The 9,437-nt window shown below is 47.2% G+C and overlaps 2 long non-coding RNA genes across 2 annotated transcripts; both read right to left on the bottom strand.

Moving 5' to 3' along the window:
- Positions 1–1,908: 1,908 nt before the first annotated feature.
- LOC141917783 (uncharacterized) lies at positions 1,909–3,129 on the bottom strand. The gene is made up of 2 exons (XR_012621451.1): positions 2,604–3,129; positions 1,909–2,517 (listed from the first exon to the last, which is right to left on the bottom strand). It is a non-coding gene; the product is annotated as an uncharacterized LOC141917783 (long non-coding RNA).
- A 2,870-nt stretch (positions 3,130–5,999) lies between these two features.
- On the bottom strand, positions 6,000–9,097 carry LOC141917782 (uncharacterized). The gene is made up of 2 exons (XR_012621450.1): positions 8,932–9,097; positions 6,000–7,592 (listed from the first exon to the last, which is right to left on the bottom strand). It is a non-coding gene; the product is annotated as an uncharacterized LOC141917782 (long non-coding RNA).
- Between the last annotated feature and the right edge of the window lie 340 nt (positions 9,098–9,437).

Here is a 9,437-nt window from a genome sequence, read left to right as displayed (position 1 = left end):
CACTTAGTCATATGCTTTATGGCAGTGATGAGAGTGCTTGTGTGAAGAAGGCGTGTACTGAATCTGATTTTTGTGTGCATCAGTGGTCAGTGTGTGCCTAACAGATGGCAGTGTGATGGGGATCCGGACTGCAGGGATGGGTCTGACGAGAGTGCTGAACTGTGCCATATGAGAACATGCCGGGTAAATGAAATCAGCTGTGGTCCTCAGTCAACCCAGTGTATCCCAGTGTCCTGGAAATGTGATGGTGAAAAAGACTGTCCTACTCTTTTCAACTACTAACTGTAACTGCTGTATTATTTTTAGCCTTTTGTAGAATTATTTTAGGTATACTGTGGTTTTTTAAAGTTTTTCTAAACCTTAATTGATAAAGCTCTGAAACAAGTCTTGCAGGTGCAACTGTAAAACAAAGAAGGGGGAGATGTGGGAGACATCGGCCTGTCAGCCTTGCACAGCCTCTGAGAAGCAGCAAGGCTTTGATGAGAAACAGGCCTCGGGAGAAAGATAAGAAACTGTTGAGTTGTGCCAAGGTGGCAGAGGAAAACAACGGACAGCTGCAACACTGAACTGTGGAAAAGTACTGAACTGCGAGAAGTTACCGCTGCGTGAACAGCGCGTGAACAAGAAGGTGATTGATCTGCACAGCGCGTGTTAGAGTGGTCTTATGCTGATAGGAGAAAAGGTTGATAGCTGTCTAATTGCTGATTTGCTAATTATGAAGTAAGAGATTTGGCAAGAGCATAAGTATGTACTATTGTAAGAAAAAAAGGCTCCTGCCCTGCAGAAAAAAAAAAAGAGAACACTCTGACTCGTTATTTTGGCCGCTACAACTGGTTACCCCCGACGTGCGAATCTCGATGCGATTTGGGACAGAATGAGGACCACGGAAGCCGAGAGGTGGTAGCGGAGCCCAGCTGAACTTTATGATCAGCGGAGGTTGAGCCGACTAGTCCAGACGTTAACTGAAGGCACCTGGATAGAAGGGATTCTCACATTTTTGGATCAATTCCCACAAGAACCGTAACAAATTAAACAATTTTTCATTATCCACCTGTTTGATGATTGCTTTTTCTAACTGCTGAACCAATCCGGCAACATAAGCAAAATCTGTAACCAAATTAAAAGGTTCTGTAAATTTGTGGAAGGCCTCGGTTACCGCTCTAAGTTCTACAATCTGCAGCGACCCTTGGTGTTCTGTGACAATATTGTGCCACTCACCATTCACAAACCACTTACAGCTGTCTTTCCTGTTTTTCCTGATCCATCTGTAGACACAGTTAACCCCTCCACTGGCTTCCTGGAATGTAGCCGTTTGTTCCCAGTCGAAATTTCACGCACCAGTTTCAACATTGGGTGGCTGGGGAGGTGGTATTTTATTTGTCCTTGAAAGTCTGCCAATGCAGATTGCAGTACCATGTTATTTGCTAGGCACCACTCAAAATATTCAGCTTGAATTGTATTGGGGTCACCATTAGCCGGGGTCCTTATTTCTCCGTGCGGGAACAGAAACGACGCAACACCAATGTGATGATCAGGTCGTCCATCTTTTTTTTTTTTCCAATCCTGGTTACATTTATATTCTACTAAGTTCTGTACACGCACTCATCTATCTTCTAATAGGCTACAGGTCATCTACACGCGCTGTTCATGCGTCTCTACAAGCATTTGCATTGGTTAATTGCAATTAGCACGTAAAGCCCAAAACTTGCCAAAACTCCCTTATCTCATACCCTGTTTTGCTCAGACTTGTGTGCTTTTGCTGACCACAGGTGTTTCTCACTTATCTGCTATCTTGTGTGTTTTTGCCAGCCTTATTTTGCTGGCCTTGTCTTCGTCCTTGCATTCTTCTGTCTGCACTAACTTTCTCCCAGCGTGGCCCAGACTCCTACAGAATTGGAATAACAATGGTTGCTGGATCCCGTCCCAAAAGTTCAAGGCAACGGGTCTGTGTTTTAATTATCAAGTGAGCCACCAATTCAAAAATACCAGGTGCTGTCTTTTTGAATCGATAGGGTAAAAACGTCCATTCCAGCACATGTAAAGGATCCGCCCAGGTTTCATTCCATTGACAAAGTAATGCATACGGAATCGTGGGATCTGTTAAAACAAAAACTTGCACAACTTCTGTTAGTTCCAGGCGATAAACATATTTGTTCTGTATTGCTTTTTCTACCTCATCGAGTACCTGATGTGCTTCCTTGGTTAACCGTCTCGGGGCACAAATATCAGAATCCCCTTTCAATAATTCCATTAGGGGTCTCAATTGAGAAGATGTCAATCCTAAACAGGGCCTAACCCAATTAATTGCTCCCAATAGCTTTTGGATGTCATTGAGATTTTTTACTTCCCTATTCAGCGTTACTGGCTGTGGAGCTACAGTCTGATCCAATATTTTTGCACCTAGGTATAACCAAAGACTTGTACGTTGAACCTTTTCTGAAGGTATAACCAACCCATATTGTTTAAGATGACATAATGCTGATCGTTCCATGTCATCCAACTGGGTCGGGTCAGATACTGCAAGAAGAATATCATCCATATAGTGATAACAATAAGAATCAGGGTATTGTTCTTGCAGCCCTGAGAGTGCCTGAGCTACAAACCATTGACAAGTTGTGGGAGAATTTTTCATGCCTTGAGGTAACACTTTCCACTGATAGCGTTTCATGGGCTCTGTGTGGTTGATGACAGGAACCGAAAAAGCAAATTTGTTTTTATCTTGTTCTGCTAATGGAATGGTAAAAAAAAACAAACAGTCTTTCAGATCCACAATTAAGATATTTCACCTTGCTGGGATCATAGTAGGTGACGGCAGTCCTGGTTGCAATGTGCCCATACTAGCCATAACAGCATTGATTTGTCGTAAATCATGTAACAATCGCAATTTTCCTGATTTCTTTTTTATTACAAACACAGGTGTATTCCAGGGACTGTGAGAGGGTTCAATATGACCAGCCTGTAGTTGTTCTTTTACCAAGTCCTGCAGGGCGTCTAACTTCTCTGGGTTGAGGGGCCACTGATTTACCCAAATAGGTGTATCAGCCATGTTAAAGTCAGGGTAGGTTGTTGTACGCCCTCAAGCACGGTGGCCCCTGTTAAAAATCCGTTGTAATCCTCACACCCCGTGCTCCCAGGACATCTCTTCCCCATAAATTCAGAGGGGCAGCAGTAACATATGGCTGTACTGTGGCAACCTGTCCTTCAGGATTCCAAATTGTTACAGGTTTAGCCACCATTAAGCTTTGGGTCACGCCTCCCAGCCCCAATACCCCAGCGTCCATCATAACAATGGGCCAACTCTGAGGCCAATGGAGTTGGGAGACTATGGTAACATCAGCCCCTGTGTCTAATAGCCCAGATACCTTCACCTGTGAGGGGGTGGCACCATCCATTGCGAGGATGCAAGTCATTTGAGGCCGTTTGTCTGAGATGTTTTGTGTCCACATGACTTGAGGGACGCCAGTAGATCCAAATCCACCATCTCCACGCTCTGTTGGATGTGACCTGGGAACACAACTCTTAAAAGGGACAAGCTGAGCAATACGAGTATCTTTTGGAATTGTCAAGGGTGGCGTTGGAGTAGAAACCATAGCACTTATCTGTCCAGTATAATCAGCATCAATAACACCAACATGTATGTGGCAACTGAGGCACGGACTCCCGATGAAATCCAGAAAGAAAGAGAGAGTTTATTGTTACAACGGTACATACTTATGCTCTCAGATGCTGTCGGTAATGGTCTTACTTCATAGTTAACAAATCAGCAATTAGACAGCTATCTACCTTTTCTCCTATCAGCATAAGACCACTCTAACACGCGCTGTGCAGACCAATCACCCTCTCGTTCACGCGCTGTTCTCGTGGTAGCAACTTCTCTCAGTTCAGTACTTTTCCACAGTTCAGTGTTGCAGCTGTCCGTTGTTTTTCCCTGCCACCTTGGCATAACTCAACAGCCTCTTATCTTTCTTCCAAGGCCTGTTTTTCATCAAAGCCTAGCACTTTCTCACAGGCTGTGCAAGGCTGGCAGGCCAATGCCTCCCACACATGTACATTGATACCTTGTAAGGTCGCACTTGAACGTCCTATTAACAATGCACTCAGACCTCTGCCAATTGGTCCATGTGCCGCAAGGGGCACCTTTTGCACAGAATGCGATGATATAGTTACTTGCTCAGCGGTGGATACATCCATTCCTGCTGCCCCCATGGTTTGTCCTGCGAGTCGTTCGCAGAGGATAGGCTTGATGGAAATTGCAGGGCCATTGAAGGGAATACTTGTGTCGGCGCGCGTCCCTTCACACTCAACTTCCCGTTTCCCGACAATAGTTGTCCATTAATATGGTATTTAGATTTACACTGTTTCACAAAATGTCCCACTTTTCCGCATTGGTGACAAGGTATTACTACGGGACTAGGTGTTTTTATCCCTTTCTTCACAGGACAATTGGCTTTAAAATGTCCTGTGTGACCGCAGTGATAACATTTTTGTTCTTTTACTCAGACAGCTGCCATAGCACTGGCTAAGGCTGCCATCTTATATTCCACTGACCCAAACTTAGCACAAGCAGTAACCATGGCTTCCAGAGTTGGATCCCCTGGCAATGCCTCAATTATCTTTCTACAATCTTCATTAGCATTATCCCTAGCTGTGTTGTTAATGTCAATCTTAAATTGGCATCATAGACCTGTTTCTCTATGGCTGAAGTGCTAAGGCTTGGACAATAAGCCCAAGCCAGAGTTGACCTATAGATGAATCCCGTACATTTTATAACTGATAACCATTGTGCTAATAGGTATTATACTAAGTTATAGCAAACCAACTATTCTGATGTAAAAGGTGGGAGTACTGAAGCCTCAGCAACAGGCCCTGAACTGAAACTGCTAACTCTGTATGTAGTCATTAGTGAAATATGCATAGAAGATGTAGCTTAAACATCATAAAACATGTCTATCTTGAATGTATCCTTTTATTTCTTTATGTGTGCGCAAGATAACAAGGCCACAGAAACAGTTGTCTGGCCTTGTGACCTTGCTCATAAATTAACTAGATAAGCAGGGAAACTCCCTTAGCTTCTCCCTTAAGCCCTGGCCAGGCTCTGGGGGGAACCTAACGTGAGATGAAAACCAGATATTTCCACTTAAAACAAAGGTGCCAGCTATTCTGGCTTACTGATTTTTAGGTATATAAGGCTGGACCCGCTCACAGCGACTTTGGAAGCCTCACCTACGGGTGGACGTACCGCGTAGGATTTCCCACTTGCCGGGACAGGCTCTCCAAATCCTCGCTGTAACCGGGGCTCCCCAGCGACTGCAGATCTGGATGATGGTAACGTATGCAAGTGGTGATGGATCTTTCTTAATCACTATTCTCTCTCTCAGGTAGTAATGATTTGATGCATTACCCTGTATTTTCCTATTTGTTTAAGTGCACTGTTCTGTCTTTTCTTACTGTATGTTTTCTGTATTATTCTGTTATATTATTTAGTTATTTCTAGTAAAATACGCCTGCTCTTTTCACTCTGGTGTCTGAGTTTAACTGATATCCCTGATCAGCAAAACAATGGCTGCTTGTAATTTCTCCACAAATGGCAGAAATGGTTCTTTTGGCCCTTGTCTGGTTCCACTGCTAATAATTAAAGCATATGACTAAGTATTACAAAACAAGGAAGAAACAGAATAGCACACTTACTTAATGGGGTACTAACATTCAGATCCACAATTGCTGGGGAACCCTGGTTGCAGCGAGGATTTGGAGTACCTTTCCTTGCAAGGTGGAAACCCTATGTGATGCGTCCATCCATAGGTGAGGCATCCAACATCACTGCAAGCAGGTCCAGCCTCTAAATCAACAGGCCAAAATAACTGGCGGAAACATCTGATCTCATCCTCCTGTTGGGTTCCACCCAGAGCCTGGCCACCACTCAAGGGGGAAACCAAGGGAGTTTCTAATAAGGTTAAACACTTGGGTTCTTAATTCTTAATGTTGCTAAACAAAGAAAGTTGAATACACAATACAGATTTTACTAATCAAAGCAAAATGATTTCTGTTTAGGAAAATTACAACAATTGCTAAATCATAAAAGTCATAAATCCAAGCCAAAAGCATAAATCCTATACCATAAGCCATTTGCCATTTACCACAGATCCACACCTGATCGATATCGACTAAATTACAGAGAACTCCACACTCCACAGCTGCAGCTGGGCTGCGTCTCACACAGGCAAAACAATCATACAAAGGGGCCCCTTACACTTATTACTCACACAACATAAAATGACAAATACTACAAACATCAAAACACCATTACGAGTATATAAAGCCATTGCCAGTTGATTATGCAGTGTATCCAAAATCCCCCTTCTTTGTTTTAAAATCAGGGCTTTTAGTGCACTGACCATCAGAAAGATTTAAAGTGTCTTTTTAGAATGAACAAGGGACACCGCATCACAGTGTCAGCACCTTCTGTAAAAACTGCCGCTTTTGGTGTTCGGGGGGGGGGGACGGGATGGATGGACGCACGCCGGGGGCGCGGTGCTAGACTGGCCGCAGGCAGTCACTCCGCGGCAGGGGGGGCTCGGGGAGGCCTGGGGCTGCCGCCGCCAACCCCGCGCTTGCAGGTAGGGGGGTGTGAATGCTGAGTACAGCCATGAGCGATTGCCTCCAGTATACCTGTTGTGAGTTTTTAAGTCTGTCCTCATTAATGCTTTTCTGTAGTTCTTTAATAACAGAAAAATGAAGTCCTTATCAGCAGGTAGTGGACGTGTGGAAGGGGCTAGCACCTCTTCTGGAGGTGTTTCAGCCACAGCTGTAGGATCCGTCCGAGAATCGGATCCACTAGGTGAGGTGGCATCGGCTGCAGCTGCTGCGGCAGTCTGATCACTTTTTAACTGTTTCAGGGATTGATGTACCAGTTGCCATGTAGTTAAAGATGACGCAGCGATGGTATTCTTCCTTATGGCAGCCTCGAATAAGATGTTCCCTGTGGCATCGCTGGAGAACAACAGACATGTTGTGAGCGATCCAGACCAAGGGGCCTCACTGTAACAACAAGCTGCAGCTGTGTTCAAGGACACAAACAAGGCTGAGACGGCCTGAGAAACTACATTCCTGCCCAAGAGATAAAGATGTTGGAATGTCGAAAACAGGGGGTCTACCTGGGGGGAGAGCAGCGCGTGGACACCACACCGGGACCAATCATAGAGGGCAGAAGGGCGCGTGAACAAGTAGCTTTAGCCTATTAGCAATAAGATAGCGGCACGTGAAGCTTTGTGATAGAGTATAAATTGCTGTGTAACCTTTAATAAAGTGGCATCGACTTGATCACATTGGTCGTCTAAGTTGTGTCCGAGACTTCCGCATCCGCAACTGGCGTCCGAACAGGGAACCGAGGGAGCCTCATCGAAGATATGGGGGACTCAAGCCCTGGGGAATCGGGACCCTCCCGTCAGTGCCCTCCCGAGCAAGAGAAGACGGCCCAGAGGGGGCAGTATCAGCCGTAGCAGGCGCTGCCCCGGCGCCTGGGAAGACGCGCGCGCAATCGTGGGAATCTCGCCCTGATCAGGTGAGCGGCTGGGGAGGAGATGGGGTCCGCGCTGGGTAAAGAAGAAGCGGCAGTGGTTAAGCTCCTCCAACATATACTCTCTGAGAGAGGATTATCTTATCAGGGGAACCTGAGGAGGGTGCTGTTGTGGGCTCGGCAGCACGGACTAATCCCCTCAGTGAGCGCAGCCTTTGAAGCAGCTACTTGGGAAAAGATCGGCGCGGCACTGTGGAACAACATTAGTTCAGGTTCTAAAGACAGTGGGAAACTCTCCACCGTGTGGAGATTGGTCCTAGACACTCTGACAGAACTGAAAGCAGAACGGCAGACCCCCGCCTCCGCTTTCGCTGCCTGGTCAGCAGAGGCCGAACGCGCTGGCGCTCAGGATTCCGCCACTGCTGGGACGTTCGCGGGATCCCTGTTCCCCAAGGCGGCTCCTAAAAGGAGGGACGGGGACGCTGCACGCGCAGCACCCGTGCGGCAGGGAAGGCAAGAGCAAAAATCAACAGGTTTACTACAGCTCGACTCCCCCCCCTCAAGCCCAAAAGATCAATCACCGGAGCTCCCCGCCCCGCCCCGCTCCCGCCGCCCCCCGCCCGACCCCCCCGCCGCCGTCGCCGCTGCTTCCTCCTTAGAGGAATGCCCCGACCCAGCCCTGCCCCCGTCCTCGCCCCCGTCACCCCGGTCGGTGCAGGAACAATCTCGTTATGGTTTACAAGATCCACACTTGCGAGAACTAACGAGAAAATTAGAGCAACTTGAAATCCGAATGCAGCAAGCGGCTCAGCCCACCCCTACGGCACCGCCGCCTCCCCCTCTTCCTTTTAACCCCTTCCTCCGCGACACGGGGGGGGGTGGGGTGGTCAGAGGGAAACGGTGGCTCTCGGGTCGCTGCCATCGTCGGTTCAAATGGGAGGGGGGGCACTGGGAGGCGCGGGTGGTAATGGTAATCCCTCATACAATCCCCTCGCCCTCAACCGCTGTCTACGTTTAGGACGGGCTCCCCCCGCTAGGTCCATATCTTGACCTCTCGCTGCCGAGACCCGGACTGTGGACGCCCCTGGGTTATAAGGGGTTTCCCCTGAGCTTTCTTTCTCCACCTTAAAGTCTCTTTTAACAACCTCCAGGTTGTAAGGAGGTCGGTCGCAGTCTTATTACCCTGAGAAGCACTCTCAAGCAATTTCTGTCCCAATTCTTCCCATTTGCTCACACTAAATGCAGTGGCAGTGCTAGCTTCATATCCTTGCACTTTGCTCCACAGCAACATTTTTCGGAGCACTACGTCATCCACTTTGACTCCCCTCCGCTGAAGCAGCAACTTCCACATTGTCATAATCATACCCTCCTCCTTAGAGAGGCTAGCTCCCATCGCTTTGTTCCCAGCCGCTCACCTACATGGTGTCATATTTCACAAGGTTGTCCGGACTATGCAGCTCTCCCCGCCGCTACGCTTGACTGGGCTCCGTCTCCGCGGCTCTTCCCGCCGCAGTTATTTATTTCCTCGGTGTTGGGATCACGTCGGGGTCACCATTTGTCGCTGTTGAGATGGACACGACAAACACCGAATTGTGCAAAATGGCTACTTTATTGTTCTAACAAGCCTTTTTATAACTTTATTAAGAGTATGTGTCCATATATGATCGGTTTAATTAGAGACTAACAGTTCATGATTGGATGACCTCTTCTCTGTTGCAACCTCGATAACCTTCCTTTCCTTGCGGTCAGGCAGTTCCGGTCTGGTAGTTCCTTACTCTTGTTTACTCAGCTCTTCTCGGGACTTTCAAGCCTCTTAAGGGTACATGGTTATCTGCTCAAGGTCAATATCAAACTTACATTCTGATCCCTCGGACCAGCCGAGGTCTCCCATAGGGCACCAGTTGAAAGAAGTCAAATAAGC

The sequence above is a fragment of the Strix aluco genome, chromosome W (genome assembly GCF_031877795.1).
Source record: "Strix aluco isolate bStrAlu1 chromosome W, bStrAlu1.hap1, whole genome shotgun sequence".
NCBI classification, from domain to species: Eukaryota; Metazoa; Chordata; class Aves; order Strigiformes; family Strigidae; genus Strix; species Strix aluco.
Note: the sequence above shows the minus strand (reverse complement) of the source record. Positions and strands in the feature narration are given on the sequence as shown.